Raw genomic sequence first — 12,749 nt, forward strand, 5'->3', positions numbered from 1 at the left:
AAGATAAAAATTTATAAAATGTTTGGTATTTGGGACTCTTTTTTCACTTTTTGACAAACAATTTTGTCCACTTAAGTATATTAGTTTTATAATCATTTATTTACCATTACTTTATGATGTTACGTATGACTTTACTATCCATTTATTATTATTTTAAAAAAGGGTGTCGTGAATGAGTGCTGCTAAGCATTTTTTCCATAGTGCATACATCTATGTATCTTTTTGTGTACCTGTACTTCCAATGTAATTGACAACATTATTTGAATGAGCTAAATTCTGGAAATGTCAGATATTTTTGCTGCATCTTTTCCCCCCGTTTCTCCTGACTGTGCATTATAAATTAGAACTACCTGCTCTGATACAAATTTCCCTGAGTGGCTATTCAAATGTAGCCAGCAGATGTCTCTCTTAGACTCGTCCAATCAATGCAGTTTGTCCCTTTCTCCTCCTTGAGTTGGAACTTTCCATGCAGTGAAACTTTGCTTGGGACATTAAGGTATAATGTGACTTATCAGATACTTGTTCCTTGAGGTATGATCAGTATAATTTAAGCAGACTGCTAAATGTCAAGATGACCTAATTTCCAAAGCAAAGAAAAAGAAAAAAAACAGTTCTTTTATCTTTAGAGACATAACTGTCTGATTCAAGAAGAAAACAATGAGACATTGTGAGGCTGAATGGTTAAAAGCAAAGGTAACTATAGCAATAAAAGCTGCAATTCATACCTGTGAAGAAATAAACAACAGGTCTATCAAGGAAATGTATAACAAATGCCAACAATATGTACAGCATTGTGCAGTGTTTGTGTACATACATATTTAGTATGCTCTCAATTTACTAAATTCTGGTTTTCAAATGAAGAAAAACTTCAAGGATTGAAATTATGTGCGTAATCAGTTGTATGTATGCACAACACAAGTAATTTAGAATTTAAAGTATGTTCAATTTTTGATACTTTATTTCTGCCCTTTATACATGTCTCCACTACTTTATGTAGGAAAAGTAAGTTATTCCATATGATCCCTATGCACTTACATCATGTCACGAATTGTAATCAAACTTGAATGAGGATTCATATTTATAAAATTATTGAAACTATGAGCCAATTTTCAAAGTTTCATAACCTTGCTATATATAATTTTTCTTTCAGGGTTATCCACTTTTCTTTTGTTTTGTTTTTTAATGGTTATCTATCCCTCCAATTAACTTTTGAACATACAGCTTTAAAACCCTTTGCCATGATGGTTGGATATATCCAAATGAATACATCTGAAATGTTTATACATAAAAATAGTCATTTATATACAAAGCAGCTCAAATTGTTATTATTAAATGAATAATATAGTCAAAATATCAACTTTTTTGTTTTTTGTGGATTTCTGACACATTTGGGGGGAAAAACAAACTCGAAATCAATTAACACACTGAAAGAGTTAAAACCTAACATCTAGATATGCCTGTACATTTCCAAAAGTGGAAAATAGCAATTTTTCTTTATATAAATACCACAGTTATGTTAAAATTGGCACTTATCTTTAGCTCTAAGTTAGATCATTCTATTTGTTGGTTTTAGTAGTTATTTTTAATCACTTTCACAAACAGAGTTTATTGTCTCCTATAATTCCCGTTTTTCATTAAAATCTCATGCCTATTTTACAGCTAAAATCTATTTCATGCACTCCTGTCATCTTACAATCAAAATATTTAAAAAGAGATACACATGGCACTTTATAAATCACGTAGGTAATATATACTTACGGAAAATGTTAAATAACTTACAGGTTGGTTTTCCTCCCGTTGCTAACTGCCATTTCCCCAGTTTCTCTATCCATAAACAGGTTTCGATACTGTTATTTTCACTTTATAAAAGTACTGGATGCATTTTAAGCATATTTAATTTCCTTTCAGATACAAATGGCAGAATACCACATTATGGGAAAACAAAAACTAATAATCACACAAACCTGGTTAAATACAAACCTTCACCTACTCTGTGCATAGAACTGAGCATCTGGACACAGCTGGGGAAAAGCACACATCACACCGCTGTTCTCACTTTCCCAAATACCCCTGAGCCCTCAATTGTACTTGGTAAACACAACTTTCCTTAGTTCACTCACTGTCTCAATCCCCAAGGTGACTGTTTTCTCCCTCCTTCTTTCTCCTTAAATCCCAAAAACCTTCTTTACTCTCAACTGACGACTTTGCTTTCTATTTCACTGAGAGAACAGAAACAATCAGAAAACATTTTCCACATTTAATAACCACATCTACACCTGTCCCAGGTACTCAGCCTTCTTTCCTATTACAGTCATGTGCTGATTAACAATGGGCAAAAATCCTAAATAAAATTCTAGCAAATCGAATACAACAATGCATTAAAAAGATTATTCATCACGACCAAGTGGGGTTCATCCCGGGGCATAAGGATGGTTCAACATCCGCTAATCCATCAATGTGATACATCACATAAACAAAATAAAGGACAAAAATCATATGATTATATCAATAGATGCAGAAAAAGCACTTGATAAGATACAACATCCATTTATGATTAAAACACTTAATAAAATTTTTGACAAAGAAGCTAAAAACATACAATGGAGGAAAGACAGCCTCTTCAATAAAGGGTGCTGGGAGAATTGGATAGCCACGTGCAAAAGAATGAAACTGGACTGCTATATGTCACCATGTACCAAAATTAATTCAAAGTGGATCAAAGACGTAAGCATAAGACCTGACACAATAAACTGCATAGAAGAAAACATAGGTACTAAACTTATGGACCTGGGTTCAAAGAGCATTTTATGAATTTGACTCCTAAGGCAATGGAAGTGAAAGCTAAAATAAACGAATGGGACTATATGAAACTTAAAAGCTTCTGCACAGCAAAAGAAACCATCAACAAAATAAAGAGGCAACCAACTGAATGGGAGAAGTTTTTGCAAACAGTGCCTCCGATAAAGGGCTAATATCCAAAATATACAAGGAACTCATGAAACTCAACAACAAAAAAAACAAACAACCCAATTGAAAAATGGGCAGAGGACCTGAAGAGACATTTCTCCAAAGAGGACATACAAATGGCAAATAGACAAATGAAAAAATGCTCAACATCACTAATCATCAGAGAAATGCAAATAAAAACCACAATGAGATATCACCTCACCCCAGTCAGAATGGCTATCATCAACAAGACAAATAGTAACAAGTGTTGGAGAGTCTGTGGAGAAAAAGGAACCCTCATACACTGTTGGTGGGAATGCAGACTGGTGCAGCCGTTATGGAAGGCAGTGTGGAGGTTCCTCAAAAAATTAAGAATAGAATTACCATATGACCCAGCAATCCCTCTCCTGGGTATCTACCCAAAAAATCTGAAAACATTCATACATAAAGACACCTGTGTTCCAATGTTCATTGCAGCTTTGTTTACAGTGGCCAAGACATGGAAACAACGAAAATGTCCTTCGATAGATGAATGGATAAAGAAGTTGTGGTATATATACACAATGGAATACTATTCAGCGGTAAGAAAAGATGATATAGGAACATTTGTGACAACATGGATGGATCTTGAGAGTATAATGCTAAGCGAAATAAGTCAGACAGAAAAAGCAGAGAACCATATGATTTCACTGATATGTGGTATATAAACCAAAAACAACAAAAAGACAAACAAATGAGAAACAAAAACTCATAGACACAGACAATAGTTTAGTGGTTACCAGAGGGTAAGGGGGTAGGGGGTTGGGAGATGAGGGTGAGGGGGATCAAATATATGGTGATGGAAGGAGAACTGACTCTGGGTGGTGAACACACGATGGGATTTATAGGTGACGTAATACAGAATTGTACACCTGAAATCTATGTAATTTTGCTGACAATTGTCACCCCAATAAATTTTTTTAAAAAATCTGAAATTGTTTAAATGTTAAAAATATGCTATATTTAAATGTTACTTTTTGTCTTCTACTTTTTCCAACTTAAGCTTCACCTTTTTCCTCTTCATTATGGTAATCGTGGTTTCTGATCCGTCTATGGGAGAATGAGTTGCTTGGGGCCCGTTGGCTCCGCTGGCCTCTCCATTGTGGTTCCTTTTGGTTAGATGAGTACATTCTTTTCTAGAAGCCTCTTACTTCCTCCTCAAACCCTAGGAATCCAACATTCCATCTCCAGTTTCTACTTTGCTGAAGCCGATTTGACATGAATGTTGAGAATTAGCTGCAAGAATTGTATTTCAAGGGCAATATTTCAGTTCCTGGGAGAAGTAACATTTGACAGAACCATATTTCTGAATAAATAATGTACTTAAATGGGAGGATAAGAACTCAGGTGTCAGGGAACATTCAGGAGCTGTCTTACGGATATAACGTGAGCCTGTGTGACTATAGAGGGTAGCGGGGAGGGGATGGGTTCCAAGGGCTGAAATACTATTAATAGGACCCGTGAAACAAGGACCAACAACTTCATTGATTCAATGCCGGGAAGACGATCTCTTATCTTATTTTAATGATGCAAAATAAATTTCTTAATCTGACTCTGTCAAGCACATATGAAATAAGGCCAGGTCAAGGCCTGATTTATTTTACTAGTAAAGATACGAGTCACTTTTAGATTCAGAGACTTTATTACTTGCAAAGGAGAAAGAAAAAAATATTAGCAAAAGGTGCCAGTTTCCCATGGTCGCTGTCGTAACACCAAAAAGAATGACACTGAAACAAAAGGGGCCACAAAGCTAAAACATGAGTAATGGGATACCCTGTAGCTGAAGAACTAATTCTAGACTGCGGGTTTTATATTTTGAAGATTTACCGTGTTTCCCCAAAAATAAGACCTAACCAGAAAATAAGCCCTAGCATGATTTTTCAGGATGACATCACCTGAACATAAGCCCTAATGCATTTTTTGGAGCAAAAATTAATATAAGACCCGGTCTTATTTTCGGGGAAACACGGTATTCTGAGTGTGGAGGTCCAGCAGCCTCTTATCTCATCAGAACCCAGAAGGTGATGAGAAACTCTTTCATGATAACCTCACAAGGGAGATGAGATGGGGAGCGGTGAGTGGAAAATTCTTTGTAGCAGGTCTTTCTAGGTTTTCTATCCTCGTGTTCTGGGAGTATCCCAAGCAAGGCATTTTGCCAAGACTCAGATTAGCTATCGTTTAAATCTTTGTCGTTTAAATCTTAGCTTGTCGTTTAAATGACCTATGAGGATATGTGCAACTTTGCCAAGGTGCCATGTGGAGTTCTATAACGGCACAACTGAAACATTTGGAAGTCACTGAAGATGTTTAATGTGTTTCTTTTTCATTTTTGTCTCTATAAACACTTCTAATATGCCATATGAGAGAAACTGAATCAACTGTCACTTATTTGTACTGTCAGTTTTAAACATCTATCAGATTTTTAAAAATAATGTATAAAATAACATTATTCCTAGCACTCCACTTTATTAAATTTCATTGGTTAAGAGACTACCCTAACCCTCTATTCAGGAAGAGTTGTTTTCGCCAAATGTAACTGAGTATTAGGCTCCACTTCACAGATCACCTTTTTAGTTATTCCAGTTGAGTAACGATATTCTTTCCCCACCTTATTATTTGGGGTGCCATTACTTTGCCTCAAACACAGTCTTAAAAAGGGCTAAAGAAATCCTCAACAAGAGATTTTTCTCTGTATAAATAATGCTTAACTAGTGTGATTACCAATATTTTATGTTCTGCCTCCTTTTAAAGAATAGTTTTGCAGTATTTAAAATATAATACAAAATTGGTCATCACGGATTTTAATGCCCAGTCGTCTAGTATTTACTTCTATACTTATTTAGATTTTAAACCTAAATTAAACTTGAACCATGCAATTATGCACAATGAATATTGTAAGGACACTTAATGGACTCTATCATTTTGGTGCTAACAGCTGTTTTCTCCTTATAAATTCTATTCATAGATTCCATCTACACTACCAACCAAAATAAAAACAGGTAGTTAGAGGAGAGAAATAGAGCAATACAAATATTTTCCTTTCTTTGAAAACCAGAGCAATGGAAAACAACCATTCAATTCAGGTGTATCCGAGTGTCTGCCTGAATTATTACTTTGTATCATTAGTTAATGGCTCCCTTTATCTGTATAAAAGTATTTATATTAAGGTCTACTTGATTATATATTGCTATTGCTATATGTGTAATACCTGGTTGATCCTTTCCCATTTCATGAATTTTAAGCTTTCTTAGTCATTATGGTTTAGGTAAGGGTCTTTTAAATAAAATTTGATATTTTATCAAATCTGACATCTTCTGTATCTTTTAAAGAAGTAAATTTATATTTGGACTCATTCTAATCATTTTATTTTGTATTTTATATATCTACTCATCATGTTTATTTTCCTTATTGTTTTTAATCCATTTTAGACTTCTCTAAAATTAATAGAACTTTTTCTATTATCTTTTCCCCTTTACAAATTCAGATGTTATACATTCTATATTTTGTATACTTGTATGTAATATGTTTACCCCTTTATAGAAGTAGGTCATTCTTATTTGTACAACTCTATGAATTTTGACAAAGTAAGCATGTACATATAACCAGTCTCCAGATTAACATCATAAACATCTGAGGAAATCTCTGGTGCTCCCTGAGTTACTATTACTCATTGCTTAGCTGTTTGTGTGTTATGTTAGGTGATTTCCTAACACCTAACAGCTCTAGCTCTCAGTTCACTACTCTATTTAGTTATGTCTAAATAGAATTAATTCTCTGTTTAGTTATAGTCTTTCCATTGAGCCCTCAGTTCAATTATTATATATATATATATATTACTTACATATTCTATTTTAGTTTTTTTAATTGGCTCTTTTTTCATTTGTTATTCAGTCACATTAAACATGTATATTTAGTACTTTCCTTCTTATTATCCTATTATTTTTAGTTTTTAATGTCAATGTCTGCTTCTTGCAGATCCTAATTCTGATGGAAGCGCACTTCTCATGTTTTTGTTTTTGTTTTTGTTTTATTGAGGAACAGTGTGTTTCTCCAGAGCCCATCAGCTCCAACTCTTTGTCCTTCAATCTACCGTGTTTCCCCCAAAATAAAACCTAACCGAAAATAAGCCCTAGCATGATTTTTCAGGATGACATCCCCTGAACATAAGCCCCAATGCGTCTTTTGTAGCACAACTTAATATAAGACCTGGTCTTATTTTTGGGGAAAAGGTAGTTGTGCAGGGCACAGCCCAGCTCCAAGTCCAGTAGCTGTTTTCAGTCTTTAGTTGCAGGAGGTGCAGCCACCATGCAGAACTGAACCGGCAACCTTGTTGTTTAGAACTCACACTCTAATCAACTGAGCCATCCAGCCGCCCTTTTCATGATTTATAATTGCGTTTTATGAGCTAATTTTATCACACTTCTTTTTTTTCACATCTGATTATATTCTTTCAATTTTCTTATTTCTGACAATGTTATATAAGTTTCAATGCTCCTAAAAAATTTGGAGGTAAATATTGTAAATTTGAGATCTAGGTATAAATGTGTTTGGCCTCAGGGGTTCATTTTTTTTTCCAGCTGCCTTTTTTATTGTTATTCTCAAGACTCTAGACAAAACAGAAATTTTACAGCCATTCTGTGTGTATAGGGTTTTTCTAGTTTACTTTTAATGGATAGAGAACCTCTATGGAAGGATTTTCAAGCAGTATTGTATGCAGGGTTAGTAAGTAGAGTTTAACTTCAACAGCCTGAGGTCATCTCTGTTGTCTTCCTAGATAGATTAGAGGCTGGGTTTCAGCCTTTAAAGCCTAAATATAGAATAGACATCACTATGGATGATAGGGCCATCCGCGCACACCTTCTTGATTTTTATTATTTGTTGTACTTGAATTTTTCCTGTCATTCCTTTGTTTGATTACATATTATTTTTAGAGTTTTCTTTTATCCATGATCTCATGTTTCTAGCAGAAACGAAATGATCTGAGTTAAAGTCATCATGTTTTTAATAAAAGAAAGCAGTGTAAATACTTACCTAAGTTCTCCTATTAAAGAAAATAAGCAGCTGGACTGCTCACATATATGTCTCCTTTACCATGACTCTTTCATCCTTAACCCACTTGTCCCCTCTTTCCTTTTCCACATTTCTCTGTGAGCCTGTATTTTCTCTCCCAAAACAACAAAAGAGACCTACTCTCATCATTCATGGGTGGCAGTTCTTCCATTTTACTCAAATTTCTCCAAATGCCAAAACCCTTTCCTGAACTTTCATTTAGTCAAATATAATTCCTAGAAATAATTTCTCTAATCATAGGTTTAGGAAAGTCAATTTAAAGCTTTTTCTAAATTATCTTAATGTTGATTTTCAATAGCCTGCTCTAGAAGAGATACGTTCTCTATTAGGGAAAACAAAAACAAAACCCATAAAAAATGAAATCCATAAAAAAAACAAAAAAACATAAAAAAACCTAACATTCTTTAAGAGATTTATAACTCCAAGATATGACTGGACTTGCAAAATCATGTACACACAGCTAACTATAAGGACACGTAAAACTATCATGAAAACCATTGCTTTGCCACAACCCTTGATGAGCTGAAGTAGCACTTTGTTAGATATCTTAGACCACATAAAGCCATTATCAACAAAGAGTGGAACCATTCCAATATCTATTTCAGATTTTGATTTTTGCTTCCTTTTGCTTGTATATTCTCTAGAGTCAAATACTTTCCCAATACTTTTTCCGTCAAGCTATTTGGTTTTATGTTTTAAAATGCACTATGCTTATTAAAAGTGAGCATTTTTAAAAGTTACACACATTGTGAATACACTAAATGCCACTGAATTGCACACTTTAAAGTGGTTAATTTTATGTTGTGTGAGTTTTCCCACACTAAAACAAAGAAAGTGGGATTTTTCTCACCACCAATGTTGATAGAGCAGACCAGTTGATTTCTGTGTATGCACTGAGTTCACTCTTGACTTAGTCTAGGCTTCAGTTCAAACATGGAAATGTGATGCCTGAGAGATTTTGTCTGGGATCCCATAATTTTTGCTCCCAGTTTGTCATCAATATGACATTCTGTTGAATTGGAAAAGACTGATTACCTTTTGCTTGCTCTTTCCATCAGCTTACCTCCTACATACTTTTTAAGCCTCTATAATCTGGCTTTCACCTGTGCAATTCTAGGAACAGCTATTCCTAATGACAGTTTCCTACTGTTTGACAAATCCAATGGGTACTTTTTACCTTAAGCTTTCTGCAATATTAGTTAACAGACTTCTTCTCTTACATCCTTTGAGCAATTTAAATTCACACAAAACATCTAGGACCACCTACTGTTCTGCTACACCTCAAACTAATGCAGTAAATTATACACAATCTCTACTGCTACCAACAGGCTGCTGAATGCCTCTAGATTAAATACATTTATTTTCAAGAGCGCCAATTGTATCTTCTCCAATCTCTACTGTGCTCTCAGTTATGCCTTTCTCTGTCTTCAATCAACTGCCTCTCATTCTCCAGAGCAAACACTTTGAACCTCTAAATACTCTCTTTAAGAAACTTCAATTAATGTAAATTCCATGAGAAAAAGACCATGTTAGTTACTCCCACTTAAGTATATTGAATGAATGAAAATCTATTTTACTTATGTATTTGGCACCTACATTTTTATTCAGTTCACCATAAATACTGTCTTCCCTATCTACATTTCTTACATAATGGCAAGACACTATATAAAATAAATAAAATAAAACCTAACCGAAAATAAGTCCTAGCATGATTTTTCAGGATGACATCCCCTGAACATAAGCCCTGATGCATCTTTTGGGCGTATTTGTTCAATGATGCATGTGTGCAATAGGTAAATTTTGTATTACAAAATAGTCTGTTCATTTTTCCTTGCTCCTGTCAGTAAACGTTAACTGAGATGCAGCCTGATTTCTTCTGGTAATTACTTCTTAGACGTATAAAAGCTCCCTTTAGACCGATGCCAATGTTTTTTACTCTAACATTACTTTTACAAAGGAAAATCATTGCTGATAAATTTATAGTTAGGGAAGGAAGAGATGCTGTAATCAGTTTTGGGCATTAAATTAAGTAGTGAGTAATAGTAGTGTTCATTTGAAAGAAAACAATTTGTACCTGCATGTTTTCATTTGGCTATATAAGGATGTCATTTAAAAATTATGCAATAATTATGTTTGCTATCTTAATGAACTATCCCTATTTCGAAATTATAAAAGCATGAGATTTTTCTTAATTCAGCTTCAGTTAAATATTTCAGGTATATTACAATGCTATAACTTAGAAGATTTTATTACAACTTATGATTAATACCATGTGACAATCAAGATAGAGAAGTTATAGCTCTATTCTTTCATTCTGTTACACAGGATTTTAAATTAACATCAGTCTATTTTGCCCTACCATTTTTATGCAAAATGTACCTTTGTCATTAACTTATTTCAAATCATTTTTCCAATTCTTAGGTATTTTGGGGGGCATAATATGTTCTTGATTACATTAACATCCTGTCATTTTATTCAATCTCCCCCTGCTGCTAGCTTTATGCTTTTTCTAAGTTGATTCAAATATTCTGGCTTTCAAGCCATTCTATTTTCTCTACTACTTTTCTGAATAATTTTTTTGTACCTGCTTGCCTCTTATCCTTTTATACCTCTCCTAGGCCACTGAAATTATTTAAAAGAAAAATAGATGTGATTTTAAATGTTCTCTCTTTAATTCTATCTATCCTGGCTAGAAGGTATATGGAAGCTGACAATTTGGTTCAGAGCTTCTGCAAAACAATGAGTAAAGCTGGGCCCAGGCATCACAATACCAAGAGAGATGCTTCCCCTCCAGAATCATTGTTCTAATTTATTTTTCCAGGACACTAGTGTATTTTCATACCATCAACTGTCTTGATCAACTCCTCATAGAAACTCCTTATGCTACTGACAAGTTAAGTAGTGAATTCAGGATGATAAACATTTAGAAAAATACAAATACAAATATTATTTCACAATTTGGAACAAGAAGAGGAAATTGATAATAAAAAGGAAAATGTATCTAAAATTAATATCCTTGCTTCTGTCTTAAGGAGTCTCTATTTCCTCTTATTTCATAGATATTCAGAAAAAAAAAAAAGCCACTGAGTTATCTCACCCTGGATCTCCTACTTATAATTCCACAAAACACTGCAAATTTTTTTCTCGATTTTTTTTGCACGTAAATTAAGCAGGATGCTTCTATATTATACAGATATACCTATACTATAAAGATCTTTGTCTACTTCACATCCTCCATGTTTCAACGGCATTTACCTTTTTAGCCAACTTTGGTGAAATTCCACCTTGGCAGACTCATTCCAACTAAGTTATCTTTATCAGTAAGAGAAGTTTGTTTGGACATATAAATGGTCTTGAAAGCATTAATATAATCTTGCATTCATGTAAATTCAAACAATAAGCATGGGGACAAATTCTATCTCAGCATTTAGTACTTGCATGAACTTTGCCAAATTGTTTGACCTCCACAAACCTAAGATTCCACAAACTTCATGCAATGCCATGTCTTGTGCAGTTCACAGCCTAGGAAGTAATGTATGGCATCCCCAAAATATTTTATCTGTTCAGTGTGAGCGGTAATACAGACTTAGTTATTGTGTCTTTATGCAGGGGAGAGGAAGATTAAATTATATAAACTATGTAAGGTATTTAGAAGAGTGTCTTGAGCATAGCACTTTTCTGATGATTAATGGATATTAATGTTATGAGCTTTTATCCCACGTTTGCTACACAACTACTTTTAGAGTATGTCAAACCGCAGCATCTTATAATTCACAAACTTCATTTGATTCGTTATCTGTCGCCACTCATTTTAACTACTGTGTGTGAGAAGTAGCATCAACATTTGCCACGTAACCCATTTTAATGTCAAAATTTAAAATATAAGAAATCTGAGACACTTTTTATGCAATAGTCTGTGAAAAAAATTCTGTTATCATAAAAGGAATAATTAACCACGTTGTAATGTCTGTGTCTCTATGAATCTACGATTACTTATTTTAACTTCATCTGACCATATCCTTTCCCAATAACACTTCATAGCTTGAAAGCTCTTTGAACACAGTGTATAAAGACACAACAGAAATTTGCTAAGCACTACTCCGTTGCTCTAGAATAATTCATCATAATTACCACAGAAGTTCAATAATTAACTTACCCTTGCTCTGCCTCAGTCTCTTCTTGAGCATTTCATGTTGGAGATGAAATGATATATGCCATAGAGAAAATTTTTTACTGCAGACAAATTGAACTTGCGATCAAGAGAAGAAAGACAAAAGGCACCCAGTAACTATTAGTGTGGAGTTGCCAAATGTCCTTGGTCCTCCTTAGTTGTCTTTCAAAAGTGGGAGATTAAAAAGAGGTTTTGGGCTAGTCTCTGATTTGTAGTATTTGTTCTGAATTATCTGGAATTCTATTTGTGTTCTCACCCAGTGCTGACATGGATTTGATGGCTGTAAGTTTCTTGCCATTGTCCCCACAGGATCCTTTTTTCCTTATCAGCTCTTGGCAGATTGTGACCATTTAAGGAAAGACTTCTTTCGTACTTTATCAGGCTTATTTTCATAGCTTCTTATTTCCCAGTGTCAAAAAGTATTATGTACATTTAAAAAAAAAGTGCAGTCATCCATGCCAAGCAATTGTAAGTAGAATTACATTTTAAGTGATATAGGAAACAAAATCGACCTTGGTAAGCC

The 12,749-nt window shown here is 34.2% G+C and overlaps 1 long non-coding RNA gene across 1 annotated transcript in view; it reads right to left on the reverse strand.

Moving 5' to 3' along the window:
* Positions 1 to 12,485, reverse strand: part of LOC117038365 (uncharacterized) — a 194,252-nt gene extending 181,767 nt beyond the window's left edge. The window contains exon 1 of the long non-coding RNA XR_004425662.1: positions 12,212 to 12,485. This is a non-coding gene — a long non-coding RNA (uncharacterized LOC117038365). The remainder of the gene's footprint in view (positions 1 to 12,211) is intronic.
* Positions 12,486 to 12,749: the final 264 nt, after the last annotated feature.

The sequence above is a fragment of the Rhinolophus ferrumequinum genome, chromosome 18, assembly GCF_004115265.2.
Source record: "Rhinolophus ferrumequinum isolate MPI-CBG mRhiFer1 chromosome 18, mRhiFer1_v1.p, whole genome shotgun sequence".
Classification (NCBI taxonomy): Eukaryota; Metazoa; Chordata; class Mammalia; order Chiroptera; family Rhinolophidae; genus Rhinolophus; species Rhinolophus ferrumequinum.